At 39.1% G+C, this 21,722-nt stretch overlaps 1 long non-coding RNA gene across 5 annotated transcripts; it reads right to left on the minus strand.

Annotated features, from left to right (window-relative positions):
• Nucleotides 1-4,671: 4,671 nt before the first annotated feature.
• On the minus strand, nucleotides 4,672-21,689 carry LOC147756781 (uncharacterized). 5 transcript variants are annotated; one of them, XR_015323450.1, is made up of 6 exons: nucleotides 21,597-21,689; nucleotides 20,387-20,634; nucleotides 12,278-19,904; nucleotides 10,683-11,795; nucleotides 10,448-10,587; nucleotides 4,672-9,368 (listed from the first exon to the last, which is right to left on the minus strand). It is a non-coding gene; the product is annotated as an uncharacterized LOC147756781 (long non-coding RNA). The 5 variants fall into 5 exon arrangements; XR_015323449.1 differs by lacking the exon at nucleotides 21,597-21,689 and adding an exon at nucleotides 9,803-9,903 and having other exon boundaries at nucleotides 4,672-9,362; nucleotides 20,387-21,497; XR_015323448.1 differs by lacking the exon at nucleotides 21,597-21,689 and having other exon boundaries at nucleotides 11,678-11,795; nucleotides 20,387-21,497.
• Between the last annotated feature and the right edge of the window lie 33 nt (nucleotides 21,690-21,722).

Raw genomic sequence — 21,722 nt, forward strand, 5'->3', positions numbered from 1 at the left:
TTACGCAACAATTTTGCACATACTATTTGTGCAACGCTCTTATACTCGCATACATTTTGCATAAACGACATTCGTTTAGATTTATGTAGTTGTACGGTTACGTACAAATAATACCTTACTGATCACAAATAAAAGCCGACCGATTGAAAAGTTTTGTTGTAAAACTGTGGCTTTACGATGGTATAGTTGCGGGGGTTCACATCCAAACCTTTGTTCTGTTTTGTGACATTTAAATCTACGAACTACAGCAGCGCCTCGAAAATTTCGAAGTAACTGCGCGGTTCCTCTGCTCCGTCAATACACGATTCTGTTATATATATATAATTAGTATATGTTCGCCTTAGCAGTCTATTTCATGTTTAATAATCGTGTATTATTTGTGTCATTTGTGACCCTTACTCCCGTATACGTTTGTATCCGTAAGACATGCCTTATTTTTATTTTGCCCATTGACTACATACTTCATGTCCTTTTTCAGAATCCTTTTTTATTTTATAAAACGCATGCTTGGGTCATCAATCATTGTACAGTTATTCTAGAATACGCTTTGGGAATAATGCGATTATTTTTTTCTTAGCTAATAACTCAAATCACTTGAAAAATTAAAACTGAATAACATTTTCGTAAGTGTTTGTTTGTCTTTCGATTAATTATACTCGTCGTAATAAGTACACGTTGACGGCGGGGCTTAAATCTGCAATCTCCGGTCACTAGACCTGTTTAATATTAACTAGCTATATAATAAAACAGTCAAGCCAAAGTTACTGGATAGTTTTCAAAAGAAATTCATTTTTACCCTGTTTGTCCCCACAACCTTCAATGACTTAAAAATTGGCAAAATAAAAACTATTTAGTAAATTGTATATTAAAGCAACGTAAATGAAGGTATGTACGATCTCTAAAGTGCGCCGACATCACAATTCATCAGTCAATATAGACGTATTGTCAATAACGTTTTCTTCGCTTAAATATCATACGGAGCCTAGTACGGAACATACATAATCATCTGTCCTTAGTATATAATGAAGCGTGCTGATCTGGACAACTTTAGATGAGCGCCACGTCTTTTGTAATTGTTGTTTCCAGCCAAAATTAGATTGACAATATAGTAAAAAAAAGCGTGTATATGTGTTATATTGATCGAACTTTGGCCGTCTAATCTATTCTCGATACCTTGACATTTTCAAGACAGTCTAGTTACCCTAATACTTGAATCAAAGGACCATATAACGCTTACGTATTTAGCGGCCTCAGTAGTAGCGGATCGTTCGCAATTCAATTTTTTCTTCCTGCGACTAAACATTGTACTTTTTCTAAGATGTTTCGCTTTATAAGTAATATAGGGTTCTTGTGCGATAGGAAGAAGACGAAATAAAGGATATTTTGTTCTCAGAGAGTTAGCTGACGGCTATCGGCAAAGCCTAGTGATGATATTCGAACTTACGTAGTGCTTAAAAAAGCAGCCTAAACAAATGCACTTTGATGAAGAATTGTAATAGAATAAATTTTACATCAGTAAACATGCAGCCTTAATGAAGAGAATTTAGCATTATAATAGGGAGCCACTTCTGCGAACGGTAAGGCACCAACTACTAAGTGCGCACATTTTCTAGTAAGGTAACATCCAGAAACCCTTCCACTGTTTAATTACGAAGTAAGGTAACTGAAAATGTGAAAAGCCAGTTTGCTCTCATTTTGTGTTAGGTTGTTTCAAAACTCCGGGTGAGTTTTCTTAACTTGTTATGTATGCGACCTTTGTAAGCTTGTGCTGGTTGAGGTGAGCACCCGCCGAACTTACATTGTATAATATGTTGTTTCATGTTGTATTTTTGCCTATATATTCTTGGATTAAGAACTTGCTTGATTGTCGAGTACGCTAGGGGCTCATTGTAAGAGAGAAGCCATCATCGTTCGGTAGCGTCACAAGGAAGTACGCTCAACATAACGAGTGCTAGTATCGCTCTGATAACGCACCGTAATGCTAATGTGACGAAATCTTATCTTTATTTGCTTAGTGATCAAGTAACGCTTGACGAAGACCTGTTGGCAGCTTCGAATAGTCGGAAATCGGTACCCGTCCATAAAGCAAAAAGGCGTAATTTCGAGCCGACTGCACGCAACCTAAGTCGTCACTGGAATCGGTTACGTCTGTCAGTGTCGTTCTGATAAACTTAACTGGCCCTTCCTACCATTTGTTTTTAAACCCGCGTTACGCCATACTTTCTGTTTTTTATTGTGAGCACCGTTTGTGAATAATGCTACTGATGGTGCGATCACGAGTCGAAGTACTAATCACCTAGCATTAGACAATTATAATAATAGTTGTCTTATTATTATATACTTTACTTAATTCACCATCTCCGTTTACGTCAATTTACTGCTGATAGTATTGGCGTATGTTTACAACTTTGTTATTAAATCTTGTGATAATAATCCTTTTTTCCACATAGATATCAATGGTTAATTAAATAAGGTAATTTCGGTTCTTTTTGAGTAAAAGCTGTCTTCTTATGCTTTTTTTTTAATGATAGCACACGCGACGACGTAGTAGCTAGAAACGCGTTTTTAAACTGGAGAACAAGAGAAGGCGCTCATTGAGGTTAATAATTGGCATTTTCACCTCTGGCTGCGATTACTGCCTAAACTAGGTTTGGTACGCTCCGAATGCACCTTTGCATCATCTCCATCACTGGATCCTAAATCCATACTTAAAACATCGCATTTTTAAGTCGTCAGATGTTCGTGATTTCGTGTGCGGTCTAACTCAACCCTTTTTATAATGTACACGGATGAATTCCCAGGCCATGGCAGAGCCTCAACACCATTAGTTATACAGCTTAGAGACACACGTTGCTACAAGACATAGTGACTTGCCGTACACGAACAGATAGTTCTCCTTCGAGCACCGTTCTTGCAAATGAAGCAGTATCTCCTTTCTGAACTATTTCATTGTACTGTCTTTTTTTATACTCCCATTGACAATGCAAGACTCCTGCATCGTGGATGGCAATTACAGCCTAGACCATTTTGCTAGGATGTTTGACCTGCTGAGCTATACGGGAATTATGGAATTTTAGGTTGGGACGCCTGTGAACGCGTTGAGCGTGATTACCCAGAGTCTCAAAATGTGACTCATCTGAAAAGCAGGCTCTTTCCCAGTTCTCAATTGTCTTCCTTGGAATTGTTTAGCCCATTTGAAATGTATGTTTTTGCGCAGAGAATTCAGCAGAGGTTTTTCTTAGCTCGTCTACGACAGCTAGAATCCCTTATTTTGATACGATGTCAAAGAGTCTTTACAGATCCAATGACTCCGCGTTCTGCCAGCTTCGAACGCAGCTGACAAACCCTTATAGACTGGTCATTTTAAGGCTCAGTTGGAATGACTTTTTCTCCTCGCTGGGTTATGCATCGCTTTCGATTATTAAATCCTATTTTTCCTGATGACAGAGGCCTTTATCATTCACCTTTTGGGCTCTATTGCCAACTATATACTTCGAGATTTCGACTCACTTAACGGGTCCTTCCTTGAGGTCCTTTTATGGCCCATCATGAGTCCATGTATAGCCACAAAAGCATAAAACTCATTGCAATTCACTTCAAAATCATCTGTGGTCACAATGACGTCTTTGACAACGAATAGATAAGAGTAGGAGTAATTGCTGCACTTCATCTCGAACCATCTGTGTCTCTTCATAAAGGGAAGGGGACAAAATCAGATACTTGAGTTTTACGGACTATCTTGAACGTTCATACATGTTGTGATAAACAGCCATTGTATTACACGTCTCTGTAAGTGTATTCGTTCCCAGAACCATTTAAAAATGTTGCTTTAGTGGCCGTGTCTTCATTAGAAAGCAAGAGAACCAGCTTTTACATAAAAAAAGGTCGTTCAGTATAGGATGCAGGCAAACTAGCAGAATTGGTTCAAAGCACCAGTAGTAAATCTACTAGTAAATGAGTTACCAAAAAGTGAGTATAACTCGGTACTCTTTAACATAATAGTCCTGAGAATAGAGTTTAAAAAACGTTAATTACCTTCACCGCAATCCCTATAAGCAAAAGCTGATGACCGTTACAGACAAAAAATAACTTAAAGTAGTTTTATTATTATATAGATACATCCTAACAGTAATGTTGGTCTAATCTGAAAGTAAAGCAACCGCGTGGATATGACAAATTCACTGTAAAAATCGCTTCATGATTGTCGTGGAGCTGCCACTAACATTCATGCGAACTTCAGCTAGACATCTACTACCTTAATTTTCGTAATAATTATACGTATTCTGTACTTAATTATATTTGTAACCCTAACGTACACTCTATTATTTCCCGCAGTATATATGAAATTGATCAGTGTTTATAAATCTCATCCTACAAAACGCTCAGAATTTCTAGAATTTAGGTGAAAAGCCGCAAGTGGATATAAGATTTGGGATTTAAGAGTAATTTTCATAGATAAACAAATACGAAAATCTTGCCCGCATTTTTTCAATGCCAATTTTGGCAGATATTTTTAATAGGTGAAAGATCAGTCAAAAAGTCATGCTCTAATAGAAGCAAAACTATCTTATTACAAAGATCCTCATACTCGAAGTAGAATAGCTAATACATAGATAGCGACAGCAAAACGGCTAAGACTATTCGATTATATAAACATATTTTTAACGCTTCGTGCAGTGCTCGGATACCGTTCACGTAAAAATGGAGCCTACGTATTAGTAAAATTATTCTCATTTATTATATTTCAGTGTAATAATATGTCACAGTTGACCCGTCGCTTCAAGTCCTATCAGTGGTACATAAATATTGTACACGACAGATAAACAGAATGGTAGCAATTTATGTTTCTGAATAAAAAAGAGTTATTCTTTGATATGTCTTCATCGACTTGTCGAAGCGCGCTATAAAAACTAACTACTATTAAACACTCGTGGATGCCTTTCAGCTGGTAGCCTATTGAGGGGAAAACTAAAAATTGAGGCCTATCATCAGAATCACATCATTATTCAGAATTGAGTGAAAAGCATAGCGTCTCATTAAACCTGTCCTCATTTAACACTTCGAAATTTAATTGAATATATTGAATCTCAATGAGTTCACACATCGTATATATGGAGCGCTACGACGCAACTTTTTTTAGAATCTATAATTTTTTTCACCAACATGTTACAATATAATGGCACTCGAAGGAGTAAAAGTATTTCTTCAAGTAAATGCTAGCTCATTAAGTATGAAATTGTCGCGACAGAGCGAAACTTCAAAAACAATTTTTTGTATAGAAGTTACATATTTGCCATTTTTTTTCTTACCTTTGTATAATAATTGTGTAGATATGGTCTTATAATTATTCCTCCGATCTAAACAGGCGGCGATTTATTTAGTTACGAAAGTTTCTTGCTGTAACATTATGAAGTTGACTGCGAGCCGATAGATAAATATTATATAGTGCATGTCCTTCGAGACATACCCTTATATGCACTGAAGCATATCTTGCTATCATGAATAATGATATAAAATATAATAATTATAAGACTGTACGTTCCTGTTCCACTTCAGAAGTCTACCGAACTAGCGGAAAAAGGTGGCATTGTTGATGGTTAATGATTTATGCTTTGCATTCATCTTGACGGATGAACAACAAGCATTATCATAGTTTACTCCGTTTGTCTCGATAGGTCCAATAAACCAGTGACGCTAGAACACGCAGTGTTCAAAATTAACACCCTGATTCTCCATAGACTAACCTAAATAACTATCAAAAGGCGGTTTGACTTTAAAACAGTGACTGTTAGGTACTGTAAAAAGAGATGTAGTGCAAAAACCCATGTTATGGGTTACGCAGAAAGAAAGGTGCGGAAAGGCTTTGAGATATTCAGTACATCAATGAGGAAAAGGTATTTGTTGTCTCTGCACATTCGAGATGCATATTAAGCAAGGTTAGTTGGATTGATTCTCTCTGCAACTGTGCTCTACGAATGACCACGTCTTCTAAATGATTTCACTAACTTATATGACGTCATAAATACGCCAAGTTTCTATGCAAAAATCTGAATTGATCAAACTATAGCTTGAGACTGTATAATTTACTGCAGGCATTCGGCAAAGGGTGTGCAGTGGCACCTGACAGAGAATCTAATTATCCCTGAATTAAGTTTCCTGGTAAAACTGAAACACAAATAAACTCTATTAGAACCAAGTCAGATTATAATCGGCGCGTTACCATTTCTCATTCACAGTCATATTCTTTCTTGTTGTGACAAGAAGGAACTTGTAATAGCAACTATAATTATGACCTTATACTAGCTATAAGAGAAGTACGCAAAAGTTGAGTGCTAAATCCTAATACGATAATCGCTGTTCATAGATCCACCCGGACGACTTCATTTTAGTCCACTTTGGGTAAATCATCGTATTCCCTATACAGATCACGCTTTTGGACACCGTTCACAGTCATCACTCGATGTCTCAAGAAATCCTCTTCTTTGTACTCAGTCATTCACTCAATTGTGCTCAACCGATACAGCTTAGAAAACGTTTGACCGAAGCGGAAAGATAAACACATTGACGCGCCACTTAGTGCGTTGCCGAGGCCCGACAATACCCATACATAAAAAAGAAGTCGTCAGCTCAACGCAGTAACAGCCGGCAAAGTATACATTACCACCCTCATCCGATCACACGTGATGTATCGTATCATGGATAGTGACGATTTTCCTAAAGGCGTTTGGCGCTCTCGGCCAAAGGCCAGCCGAGCCGTTGCTACGGAAAAATGTTAGTGTTATTTATTTCGCTGATACGCGAGCCTCAGTGGCGCTATAAGGTATCGCGAACAACGTGAGCTACGACACCAATATTAAACTATTTTGAGATGGTTTTGAAATAGAGTACGATATTTTTCATTTCCTATATCTGCAAGCTTTGTCTCGTGCAAACATACAGAAAGGTTGCGGAAGGCCCCCATTATTCTTTCACTAGAATCGGTCCTGGATATAAGAAGGTTAACAATTTTTCCTGCGAGACATTGAAGCAAACCAGATCCGTCTCCCAATGAACTCCTTTGAGAGAAGAGTTGTGTTTTGAAGCAGGAGACAATTGTAACAGATCTTCAGAGGCACCAATGTTACACAGGCTGCAAAGGCAGGTTAAGTTCGCTAGCTGTTTTTGTCATAGCTCGGGGAATAACACATTTAATATGTATTAGCCAGGTCGTCTGAGCTATTAGCCCTACTTGTAGGACACGTGTACCTAACAAGCACTATACTATGCGAACATGAGGTGGGACGCCAGAAGCACTAAGTAGGTTTGATAATAGGGGTGACGTGCCGAGAGCTTACACGCCTTAAATCGCAGAACCGTTCCTATCGTAGAGGCCGAAAGGGTTGATATATGCGATATTTACTGACAAATTCATAACCTTATTACTGAACGTACTTTTCCATTATAATCTAATTACGCAACTTGATTTATGAATGTTTTGAGCTAGATCTCAATGTACCACTGCAAAAAGTACTCCAAATCTTCTTAGTACTGCTTATAGTTCATCTTGAACGTTTATATCGATTTTAGTAAATCTAACAATTGATGCTCTTTTATAATTGAAATAGCAAAATTCGTTGTCCTGCTAAACTCATGGTCAAATCTCTTCTCACTATCGTTGAGACGTAAGAGATTTATAATTACAATCTATAGTATAAATTTAATTAATACGCCTTCAATGCATTATCTGTGGTAATCGCGTGGAGTTTATCTCTAAGCATTTAAAAAGGCCCTTTGGCAAAATACGCGTTGATTAAGTACACCAACGTGTATTCGGCCAAATCGTTGTGGATCATTTAATTACTTATACCCCCTCCCTAATAAATAGAAGATTCTGGGTTCGAATCCCGAAACGTTAGTCAAAAGAAATATTATCTAGCAGCATAGCAACGCTGGATAGATATTGATAACCTACCTAAATAGGTAATTTTCCTTTATGCACTCCAATTCGTTTTCAATTCATTAATTTTACTAAGAGTTCTCATTTTATTGGTGCTATGCAACTATTATCTATTCATTATATCCTTCAGAAAGGCTCCAATTAGTGGAAAGTATGTTTATATTGGATTATTACGATGGTTACATCGACGTTCCATGTTTATGATCTACTTCAGATGTAGACTATATTTGTTCAATCCGACATTTTGTATCTATGCACCTGTCAGAGAAACATTTGTGGAGATTAAAAACGATGACAGTCGTGCAGATTTATATCCACGTACAAAATATCTAGATGTTGTTGGTTATGTTTTTGATCTGTATGTAGCAGCATTTGACTGTTACACGTGTTAACCTTGAGAATATATTGCGATCTCTTATAATGATTAATATGTAACTCCAACACTTTTTCTATTATCTGCCTATAGTTATGTTATGTTACTCAAAAAATGAGAATTTCGTTAGTGATCCAGTCAACCAGTGACCAGGTCAATGCGCTTCATCGGTTATGTCCGAAGCGGTGCCTTCAATGCCAAATGAGTGAAGTTAGACTATAACCACGACCATTACGCTAAACACTATCAGGCCACAATTCGACCTTGTTATTAATTGAGAATTTATATAACCTAAACTAGTTTTTTTTTCTCTCACTAATCAATGTCAATAGCCTAGTATTAACAAATAGACTATATGCAGTGCTTCCCCCTTATAGATAATAGATATACGGCAAAAAAAGAAGAAGTTGTTTTTAAAGCCACATTACACGAACGACTCTAAACGCTGAAAGCACAAAAGTAAAGACCTGCGAGCTTTCGTAGTTGGTAGCTCATCTAAATACTAACCATTGTAACCGGTTATGCAAGCAGGCTGAGGTGCTGCTTGCAGAACCGGTTAACAAACTTAGTAAGTAGCATGTAAAGAATGAACCAAACGTAACTTTAATAGGGCATCATTTCGTGGCAGCATCGTAGGGATGAGTTAGACTCCGTCAAGGAGACTCGAAGATCGCATTCGTGTTGGGCACGAGTACATTAAATGATATGTGTGATAAGCTACTATCAGGATCGTGGTACTATTTTAGCGGTCAAAACAGTGTTTAAAACTGCAACTTTACTTATATGTGGATACGTTGTATACCGACAGAGAAGGCGAAACGCTGCGTAATTCTGCGAGGAAGAGTCTTCTGCTCGAGCACTCGTAAATGCAGATGGATCGGCCTTGTAGAAAGAATTCAACAGGTTTACATGGCTTGGTTATGGGGTTGGTGACGCGTACGCAATGATGACGTTGGCCGCGTTGTAACCAATGTCGACCTCACAATAGGTTTTATGCCGGATTCGTTAAATGCGAAATGTCGTAAACGATCTGAAGCCGCATTGTTTCTTGACCTATAACTGGACACGATTCCATAGGAAGCAATAGAGCTACAGTAAGTTTTTAACTTGTACGCGGCATACTCTAGAAACTTAGTAGTAAGTAGAGCTAGATCATTTATAACAGACTAGGTATCTATAGCTTCTGCCCCCAAAAAAATAGACAAAACCGGAATTTCGACGTCTAAAGTGCATTGGCGCATTGTCGGGCAGACAGTCAAGGGGCCAATCCCGGAAAGGTTCTAAATAACCCTGGCTTTTTCGTCAAGGAAGATTTAAAATACTTTAGCTGTCCTGTCGGTTAACGCACAATAAAAATCGTTCCGCAAGATAATTTAAGGGACCTTCTTGGTTTTAACTAGTGGCTCTTTAGGAAGTACAACTTTTAATATGACACCGACGAGAGCAGTCAAAAAATATAGCATAAAAATAAGTGAATTCTACAAGGATCCGACCGGGAGATTGTGGTTGATTGTTTCAGTTATCCAGCGATTGCGAAGTAGATTAACAAAATGTAGCGTCCATATCTGGATATGTGCATCCGATCAACGCACATCTATGACAAAATAAAATTACAAAGAACAGTCGATTAACAGTTAATTTATCGAGTATTTTCTGAGGCCGAATCAAGTCGTCGACCTGTGTCATCACAGATTTCCTCAGGTTGCCAACGAAATTTTCTGCACGTCTCACCGCTGCCTAAACCCACATTAACTGGGCTTAAGAAACAACTACTTAGTGGTGTTAAAAAAATAGTAGTTTGATCTTAAGACCAAAATGCATTTTTACCACATTAAAAAATATTCTAATTCTATCTGTTGTTCATCGAGAAACTCTATTCTACCGAATACGCTTAAAAAAAAATAACGCAATGCCACAAAATCGGTGGCGTAATAGGCTAGAGCCTTCGACCGCTAATGGCGAAGTGAATCAGCTTTCCTACAACAAAGTTTATCGTAGATAAAAAAAAAAAAGTTGTTTGTATGTAAAGGTTCTGATGAGGTTCTTGATGGAGTTCGATTACTAACTAAATGAGTTGGAGTCTTAGGTCGACTATTGCGAATACGTAATTTGAGGAAATTAGAACCAATGGTGAATACCTTTTTGCGTTGACGATATTTACTTCCATTTAGATTATATCATTGACACATCACTGCATTAAAGATGGCCTCCCACTACTGTTTTTTTCTAAAAGGTGCGACATTGTCCTTGGTGCGTTTCCACCCTTCAGCGATGTGAGCTGTAAGGACATAAAATACCGTCTATCAGATATTGTAGAACAATTTAACGGCATAGGATAATGTATAAATAAAGTGGACAAGCTATTTTTCTTACCTCTGACAGAGTGATGCCTGATGATCCGCGTGAGCTAGTGTCCAAGGAGTGTTATGAATTGTGCCTACCTAAAGTCTGTCACTCAATATAAGAAAAGTACTAAAGCTTAGCTTCAGGTTAGGTGTTTAGGCTCCAGCTCAGATTCCAGTCTGTATTCAATGTTGCACAATTGAGCTTTATTAGCCTATTGAGGCTGCAGAAGTGATGAACTATTTAATCAGTTTTTACTATAACAGTCGCGTAGATACGTCCGTGTGTGTGTGTGTGTGTAGGTTCTGCCCGCGGAATGGTATGACAAACTTGTACCACGTATGACTGACAGCGATCAGTACAATAGTTTAAATGCATCGTTTAATGAGCCTGACTAGGGCGTACAATTATATTGTTTTTACGGCAAATGCCATATGTCCGGAGGGCCTTGTGTCACCGTTTAGCAGCCAACAAGAAAACGCTATCTACCCTGTAGAAAAGCGCTGTGGTAAACAATTTGTAATTGGGTGATCTCATTCTTGTAAGTCGCTCCTCGTTCTGGGGTTGCGACGTAGGCGCAACAACCGTTCGTGGTCCTCTAGACAAAGCAATTACATAACCTCTTCGAACGAAACACAAATTGTTACGAGAAGCATAGAAAAGGATTGGCTTGATCTGTTTTGTCATCTAGTAATCTTCTGTTTGGCAATTTGGGTGCCGCTATGTGCTTAGATCGAGCTTAAATGTGATATGTTTTGCTTTAATTTTAGGGTGCCTTAAATTGGTATCTTATAGCGTGTAGCATTTAGCTCCCGTACACTCCAGTAAAACCGGAACGCTAACCACGCTGCAACTACAGGGAGAAATAGACAATGTTTTTAACCTAATAAATACACGGCGTAATAATTAGATTATTTAGATTGTTAGCCTGTAGGTATTTTCGGTGTGTTTTAAAGACGTATTGGCACTGGTCAGTGTTCATGTTCTTGCTTTAGAGAATGTCAAATTTACTTTAGTTTCCTTACTTTTATTGTCGTTATCTTCGGTACTGGTGAACTCAGCTTGAGAACGCAAAGATTAAAATGAGCAGTAGTTACCTCGAGTGTCCAGGACAAAATCATCTGGCCAGATGCCGAGTCGCGACTGAATTTTCAGACCCGATCATAACAAGAGAAGTTACAATTAGAGTCGAAGTTTACAAACTTTCACTGCGCACAATAACTGAAATTGCTTCTTCCAGAAGATTATAGTAAATAATTGTAGGCTGAAGCCCGCGAAGGTGCAACCCACTGATTTCCCCAGATGTTGCAATTAGCAATCCATCGTTTCGACTATGTACCTAATAGACAATAAATAAACTAATCAAATGAATGTTCGGTTAAATCTAATTCAATTATCCATGCTCGACTGCTGTCAAAATAATATTTTTCTTCGAAGGAATACTGCGTTTTCAACAGTTTGCTTTTTTAAAAAATTTAAGCGTTCAATTAAAGAGGAGACGCTTAATGATATAAGGATAATCATAGGTTTGAGCTTGAGTTCGCCATTGCAATGAAATGTAAAGCCCGTCGTTAATGATGTGCTAATAGCTATTTTAGAGTAAACCCTACCCAGATCAAACGTACTTCACTTTCACGTCGAAGGCCCTTAACAGGAGTCGCCATAGTCATATGCCCACAGATTCGGACACGGCATCTCGAAGACGGTGGCCATTCGACTTGAGCATATTAATCGAGCTGGACATGTAGCAATAAGAGGCCACTAATGCTTTTCCATGAGTTCAGATCGTGCTTCGGAAGATCTGAGCACCTGGGGGATGCAGTTGGCGAGATCACCTAGCCATTTCAGATGTGCACTATACAATTTTCACACTACAGGATTAGCGAGGAGTCGACTTGAGGATATCAAAAAAAAAACAAATTTAATTACGAAGAAGCGACCATCGTGTCTAGTAAAGAAGCAAGCGAGAATCTATATTTAAACCTGTATATATGCAATCATTATTGTACACTACGGCAAAGTAAGGTTAAGAACAAGCGGTAATATATAAGATAGACGTCTATGATCGACTTGCAACAGTAAGAATAGAAATAAACGATATCAGCTTACCGCAAAAAGCGATCAGCGCTATAGAAGGGGTGGCCATCACGTTAGCCTTGTACCTCTTAATGGCATTGATCTCGAGATTCAGATAATATACCAGTAAGGCCGGCTTTAATTGTAGGTTACTCATGTGGACGGCTAGAAAAGAGCGTATCTGCACTGGTTTCTTCAGATTAAAGCTAAAATACGATCTCGCCGTGAGATAACTAATAGATTTTTGTCATTACTACAAAACACTACAACGCTACGAATAGTGCCAATAAAGACGTCGATATTTGACTGAATTCATTTTCCCTTAAGCTGAACTAAACCAGCCATGCTTCTTCGGAAGTCGCTAAGCAGAAGAAGACTAGACAGCCGTGAACGAGTTAGACCGGTTTTCGATTGCCTGTGGTTCCAACCAGTGAATGCTATAAGAACCACCACCGAGCTAAGCGTTCCGGAAATCTTCAAATCTGATTCTTCAAAACTGTCTCCTTGGACATCGAAAATTTCTTGAAATAAAATCCAAGATGGCGGTAACTGGATGTTCCAGTAACGGAACATAGTAATCGGCTCTTCAATTCGGTCTTAAGAAGTACGCGCAAAACAGGAAATTGCAATTGCTAGACGGTTTACTTTATTCCCTAAGTAGATATGCAGGCCTGATCAAAATACTTGTCAATTTGTAAAACGTAGAGGTGCTTCGATTATTTGGCGATTTTACGCACTCTTCTATGTAATTTACCCCAACACACAGAACTGAAGAAGATAAGATCTTCGAAATACAATGAGACCCAGTCTTGTACGGTGACTTGTTTTCCGTGCCACCAACGAGCTATTCGCCTCTAGCAGTCCAGGAACCAGCCATAGGTCGAGGATAGCTCAGTGTTGAACTCGGCTTGTAAACATCAGCATGACTATATAGAAAGCCCGACTATCACAAATGAATAAACAATCGGCATAATCATCACTTCACCCCAAACTTAGTGAGCCCCCAGTTCTGAAGATCGAATAGGTACCCGAATCTTTCAAGAGTGGGCTTCTCATAACTAATGCAATTACATCCAACTAAATTATGGACCCGGGCAGTCATAATAGAAAGAAAAAACAGAGAACCAGCTTAACTCCAATTAAGCTCTAGTAAAATCTACTGTGCTAATACGACTAGAAGGTCCGTTAGTTGAATAGAACGAAATGCTCGGCTACGGTACGCGTCGCATCTGATCTTGACCGGAATACAGTCGCTCGTACAATTGCGTTAACAATCATACCTACCAAGCTATATGTGTAGGCATTACGTAATGTGTGTAAACATCTCTGTTGCCAAATTGCTATCGAGATACGCTATAGCACTCTTTTGTAAATCCTGAAACAAATGCCTGAATAGCACCAAGAGCATGTACAGGAGATTATTCCTGTATCTAAATCTATGATTCAGCTACTGCTCCAGCTAGTTTTCCCTGTTAACTATCTCGAAACATGCATCTGCGAATTGACTGACACACTCTGTCTAGAGCAGGACATGAGGAGGCGCAAAATTCATAAAATCGAACAGTCACTGAAGTCTATGGCCGTTTATCTTAAATATTGTTAGCTAGACAGAATAATATATATACAGCTGGATAATTTAACCTTTCTAGAAATCTATCCCTACAGTTTCTTCGAACATACACAGTACGTCTCGGCCTTAAAGCTTACCTATTTTTTTTACAGTAAAACCGAAATAGGAGGATAGTATGAGCCATGTTTGTCAAGTTCTATAAGGCTGCATTATCTTTCGTAGCGTGTGGCCATTTGCGTAACCCACTGTTCGATGCCATGAATGCTCTACAATCAACCTTTGTCTGTTTATTACGTGGCAATAAAACCGTATGATTTTGCCAGCTTACCAGGCGCTAGCCACTACTTCTCTAACTTGGAATATCTAGCCAGTTACTAACAAAATCCTATTCGAAAGATTGGTAACAAATCAATGTCTAAAACTTCATCTTGGCGAAATAGTTAATATTAGGCATAAAGACATTGATAGACTGTGAAGGTGGATTTAGGTAAACGACATGGGTATGACTAAAGGCAATAGTTACATTAAACAATCAATTCTATCTGCATGCATTCTTCCAATTACTAAATGTGAGAAATATCGGTTTAGTTCTGTCTGCCCAGTTTTTCGAAGAGAGGAACCATAGCCTTCTTATAAAAACGTTGAATCAAAGTGGGTTTTCTCTCTATGGCAATGCTCAATCGCCTACTACCCTTTTCGATTATTATAATTAGGATGTTATTCAGCGCTGACGCCACATGAATAAAACATCGAAATTTACTGATAGATTTTTATATATAGAAGAAATTTTAGGTAAGTTATTCGGTTGAGAAGGACATTTTAGGACAAATGAATTTAAAGCTAAGAAGGCGATAAGTTGACAGCTGTACGGACCCTAACAAGAAAGGACATCTACAGGAGTCACTCTCAAAAGACAAAAGTGCCTTGCCCAGGATTCTGTCTATTGCATTGTACATTTCATCGCACTTTTCTGCCTGTTATTTATGGGCTCAGCTAATCTACGAACATCTTGGTGGGAAGTGTACATAGATTTTTTTTAAACTAGCGTACAAGGTATGGATTTCATGTAAAAGGCTTTCACGTATTTTATTGAAGCATTCGTGTAGATTAGCGCCCATTGGTTTCAAACAGTCTTAAAAAATAAGTAAAATGCAATTAAAAGGGAGTCATTTCTTCGGTATAGATGTGCGAGGGAAATCCCCCAGTATAACGGAATGACAAGGGAACGTTGATCAACGTTTGTTGTTCTATGTAAAGCATTAAACAGGTTCGTCGTGTTACAGTATTCACGGAAACCATGTTGATTCTTAGCAACGACGCTAAATTCTCCCATGGACTGCTGAAGTTGGTAAATTTTTATAAGCTTTATCTGAAGAATTCCACTATCTTCACGCCACCTCATAATAAATAGGTACTATACGATACTCTTTGAGGAAATCGAGAAACACATGTTGTTTTTTGCTTAAGTAGAATTGACACCGGGATAGTAAAAAGGCGAGCATAGATACGGTGTCTGGCTTACATTTAGATGAAATCAGTTCCATCCCTCAGGGAGAAAATCCGAAAAAAACACTAAATGAAGGTGGAATAGGAAAATAACGGTAGAGTTTCGTACACCTTTTCATGAAGGTTGAGCTGAGGCTCATTCATACAGATCCACAGCTCCTCAAATGTCCAAAAAAAAACTATAGATTATGATGAAAGACAAGAGAGCGTGCTGCTTACTTCAGGTTATATTAAAAATAATGTGGTGTTTTTTTGCCAGCATATCTAAGGCATGTGTTCTCTAAGGTGTATCTCTAAGGTGGTAACTTAATTTTTGAGCGTGAAGTTGTGTTATCTGTTGATTTCAACCAACACAACACTTATACGCAGAGCCTCGTCTCATTAATCAATCTAAACATTCATTAGCAGTCCAAAGTAGGCTTCAAAGTCTCTACCTTCGTGTAAATAAATAGCGCATCGGCATTTCCGTAAATATATAGCTTCCGGCAGCCTTGTTAGCGCATAAGAACTAAAAGAAACGGGACCGGTCAACATATCTGAACCGGCTGCAAACCTTACGTAAACTGTACTTTGATTTATCTCTAACAGTGGCCAAATCGAGAAGTAGATATTCTGGCATAAATCGCGAAATTCTGAGCAGATAGCTATGCAGTCTATCTGCAGCGATGCAGATAATGTATTTTCCAGCATATAGTTCAATCTCGAAAACGGTTGACTTCCATTCGCCATTCAGCGCACGTGTATTTGTTGTCCACGGAGCAGATTGTTTCCCTGTTTCAAGCAAAGTAAAAGGCCAAGCTGGTTTTATCCGTACGACGGAGCGATACAAAGGACATTGTTTGCTAAGCTCCTTCCCGACGATGGTAGCAGGAGCGATTGACTCCAAGAAGACACGCGAACTCTACCCTTAGCCTCCAATCATTACATCAAATCAAAGATTGATGACAAGGACTGCTATAACACGATTTGGACAAAATATAGATATGGCTACATTTACACGATGGTCAAATAATCGGCAACTACATGATTTTTCATATACAAATTACGCATTGGGTAATTTCGTGGCCATCAACCGAATTGCACGACTGATTCATGTGTTTTGATAGCGTACCCCTTTACATAGATCCAGATCAAGTAGCGATCTTCTTGGTCGTTTAAATTTGTATCTCAGCTGAGCACGATTTCTATTGGATAAGAATCAAGTTGATTATTTGTCAAGTGGAAGCATTACGCAATGGCTACGAAGCGATCTAACGGGTGTTGAAACGCGGTAAGTATACGTGCGAAATACAGTAACTTGTAAAGTGAATATAAGCGGCCTCTCCACAAGTCTCTGCCTTGAACATTTGCCTGTGACTGAATATCCTTCAGTCAAATTATCATACTAGTATATCTCACTGAAAGATCACCGCACGATTAGCTCTCATTTATAGTGGCCACTGGTACAAAAGCAGTTAATAACGGTATATAAGTCTCGTATTGTTTAAGTGATATTTTGCCTCACACGGCAGGCCGTGCAGACTGCGCCTTACTCGAAACGATTCACCCACATTACCCCGATCTATATGGAAATAGGGCGTGGTAGCTCTTTGTGTGGATCAATCGATTTAGGTGTAATAATTCTATAACATCGCTATTCCACTCGTAAAGGATAGCTTAAAGAAGAGTCCAGTAGCAGTTAGAAATCGGATTGTAGCTGAACTTTTTGTTCGCATTTCAGTCCCAACTTGTGGTTTAGTGCTATGAATACGAAAAAATGTTCGGCTCAAACACACGTTCTCCGACGAGTCCTATTGGAAGTCTATAAAATATTCATGTTACTCTACGGGATCGATTTGACACAGAAGAAGCCTAAAACGCAAACGTTAGGATCACCTTACAAAAGCACCTCGATGAGGTTTGCACTAGCCAAAATGAGTCGCATCGTCAGCGTAATGCCTTTCGTATTTTTCGTCATCAACCGTACCTATAAGGTGTACAAGACAGTTCCTTCTCACGCCAGCTGTATTGATATCATTACAGGACTGCATCACTTGCTTTCAATGACGATCCTGTTCGTAGCAGGACTGAGTATTTTTCGGTGCCAAGATACAATTTTACAGCTTTTACCACCTCTGGACAATCCCAAGATAAATTTCTCCAGCCATTTGCGCATATTTTCGTTTATGATATTTTTAAATTCGCCGTACTTCATCATCGACTGCAAGTATCTCATCGATGACCTTCGAGATAGGGCTTCTGTTTTGATTATAATGGGCAGTGTATCCGCCATCTATATATGGAATATAGAGCTAGCAGCGATTACGATTTACGTGCAGGCGTCCGCTCACATCTGCGAAAAACTTCAGGCAATTGACGCTGTCGTGAAATACGAAAATAACCAAAAAGCAGCCCACTACATACTTTCCGCGAAGGCTAAAGTGCGACGCGACATCGCCACTCTTAACGATCGCTTTGGAATGTTTATATTTCTATTGTATCTAAAGATTTTTACCCTCGTGGCCTTCAACGTTAATAAAATAGTGACTCTTAGTAGGCGAAGGTGGTTTTTGTTATCGTTTTACGTCATAGGCTCGACCCTACAGCTGATAATGACGTTTACCACATGTCAAATGGGAAGCCGGCTAATAAATCTTGCCTCGCGCACTCACAGACGTCTGTATGAGAAGAATATACAGGTTCAAACTTCGATGTCAAGTCAGCTGTGGATAGAAACTAAGTTTAGTTTCTTCGATCTTCGTGACGTATTAGCCTACCGTGAAGAATGGGACTCGCTGTGCGTATACGACTGCTTCGTTAATCGCAAATCAACAATGTTCGCGTACATAGGAACTCTGATCAGCTTGACCGCCATTATCCTCCAGTTTGACTATAAAATTTTACGTATTCTTGATAGGTCCCGAGTACTGCCTTAATTGACGGTGTGAAATACTTACGCGTCTAAAAACTATTGGCATAAAAATATATGTTAAAAGATACAGTTTTCACATATACCGGTTGCATATTGGACATCAATTATGTGTGTAAGAAATAAACACTCGAGCTAATTGGTTATATATTAGTTTAGTAAAGTAAATGAAATGATCGAGGCGGCTCGCAGGTGCTGTTTGTTATCATCAAAAGGTGATTAAAGAAGTCCGTATCTCTTTGTTTATAAATAAACATATTGAAATTGCTAATAAAGGAGCAGACCCAGAAAGGCATGTTGCTTCAGGATAGACTTCAGAATATCCATACGTATCCATGAGATTTAATAACTGATCGTAAAGTTTATCTAATTTTACGAGAATGGAGATATTAGATATTTGCCTTTATTCAGGGTCATGTGGCTCTATTAACTAATCCTTTTATTTTCTCTAACAGATATATAACGATGTTCTTCATTAATAAAAATCGTGACACGCACGACGCTGAATCAGTTAGTGTGCTTGTTAATAATTAATTTAATCACAAGAGGCAACATCCTCTGATGTTTCTCGTGTTTTACCATTCGAGGGTATCGTTTTTTTCTTTTTTGAAGATGAATTTTTTTTTTAATGAATGAACATGCCGATAATATACGGCAAGCATTTTTTTTGTAGAAATTTTTTATTTCAGCTGCGCAAGAAATGCTATTATAATATTGCAGTAATACTGCAGCGTTACTCTCAATAATATTGATTTGAAGCTATTGATTACATATAATTACGGTCACGATTATAAACGTGAAATAGCGGCCTGCTTAGATGCGGTTAAAGTATCAAGGCCCTAGCTGGTGACCGATAAATTGCCAGTTACTGGCCAATAACCTAGTTCTTCATTGTATATATGCATATGTAATTAGAACCTCTTACACATCGCGATATTTTCATTGTTAAGTGCCTACTCTTTCAAAATTTGATGGCAACAAGAGCGCCGACGCTTCACCAAATCTGCTGAAGCAGTTAAGCCACCAACCTCAAAGTCGGCCAACTATTTGTCCGCCCGATTACTGCTCAGGTGCAGAAGCGGGAGGACGAGATCGTGGAACTACCGGCCGTCTCGCAGATAGATGCAGCTGTTCTCGTTGCATTCGTTAATACTGATGGCGGCGTCAGGCCGTCGTTGACTTGTGACCGGCTCTGAAAAGAGCGATCGAAAAAGGGGGTTTGGCTGTTGAGGCTTGACGAGAGATCAGATGAATGTTCGGTAAGCAAGAAACGGCCATGGTTGCTGGGCCGTATATATTTCAGGACGGGAAAGCTGTAAGGCCATGCTAAAAACGATGGGTGAAAGTGCTTGAAGGCCAGAACTAGTGGAGGACAATGATGACAGCACGCCGCCATGAGAGCGGGGGCCGGTTAAGAAACTTATGTCGCTGATGGCAATGGCCAGGTGTAATGGTCCAGAATACCAAGAATGGAACAGCTGCCTATTCTGACGTCGTTAGGGTATAAATACTTTAGCTAATGTTCTGCCAATCTTTAACCAACTACCTAGTTCTTTACAATAGAGCGTAAGGAGGGTTCGTGATTGTTCATTTTACCTCTGTACAATACGCAATACACACAACACATATTCTTCTAGTAATTTTTTTGTAAATTGCAGGAAGCATTTGTCTCACCCTTGGTCTGTCATAATTAAAAATCCTTGAAGAAACTAAGGCGACCATAGTTTTGTGATGAGTCTTCCAACTGTCAATATCTTCAAAATCTTCCAACTGTCTCAACAAACAGAGCCAAATGTCAGCATGCTTGAAGCAAAAACACCTTCGTGTAAACAAACTTCCCACGGTTTCAACTATATCTATGTTTTCATTGGATATTGGGCGAACCCGAACCAGTGTAGTGCGCACGGCCATATCGAAACTTCCTGCAGAAATACGTTGCAACGGACAACAGATACCAATAGAAGTATTCAAACTGTTCGTTCAAGTTATTACCCATAGATTTCTGTATAAATGGTAGATTTGGATAACGAATGTTCATTAACTCCTCACCTCTTTTATCGATAACATATAAATTGGACCTGGGACCTGGGATCACCATTTGTGCATACATAACCCATTTCTATCCGTTTCAACTCCAAAATTATTAAGGTATTATTGTTTTCGTACCTCTCGTTGAGTCACATATATAGGCATATTAATTCAAAGTTTCGTCATTGAAAAACAACAAAACACGTATAATAAATCTTGCCTTTTTTTTTTTATCTTCGACTCCTTTTCTTTCCCGCTGAATATACCTAATCAGACAGAAACGGATTCGCATGCTCATCAGCCTCTTAACCACCGAGCGGCTGAAGCCAATTGCAGAATCTAGTGGCAACCCAAGACTCACTACGACCACTGTCGTAATAACTATTTATTACGACGACGAAGTAAACCAGTTAGCCTAAGGACACTCTAGGGCAGTCCCGGTAGGGAAAAGCAACAACGCCAGTAGCTGCGGTCATTTTGGTAGCAGCTATGGCGGCATCAACAACCACCGCGTCGAAGCCACTAGGCTAGTACCGGTGTCTGCGTGCATCGGTCATCACCGGCTGGTGGGTCCCCCGGCAGGCCTGGCCGGCTGGCTTGTCGATGCCCAGAACTACATTTCTAGACAAACTGGGTAGCAAGCAGCGTTCTCATCTTTTCACGCCGCCCCGTTGTTTGGCAATGCTTGCTATCGCCGCCAGGATGTGAAGGAGATTCTAGTGGTTTAATATGGGTTTAAAGGAAACTGTGGGAGCAAACAACTCGGCCTGCTACTGCAACCGCAGTAGTTCTTTGGTGCTTGCAGGCCTGTCGCGGACGCTGATGTTGATGCTCTATGGGCTTTCGTCTGCTTTACCTATAGTTCACATGGCCATTCGCAGTCGGTAATCGCTGCAACGGTAAAGGATGTCGCACAACACAATTCCGCTAACATCTTTACATGTGACGGCGTATTTCTTGAAAGCTGAACTGAATGTAACTG

The sequence above is a fragment of the Varroa destructor genome, unplaced genomic scaffold (assembly GCF_002443255.2).
Source record: "Varroa destructor unplaced genomic scaffold, Vdes_3.0 BEIS01000003.1, whole genome shotgun sequence".
Lineage (NCBI taxonomy): Eukaryota > Metazoa > Arthropoda > Arachnida > Mesostigmata > Varroidae > Varroa > Varroa destructor.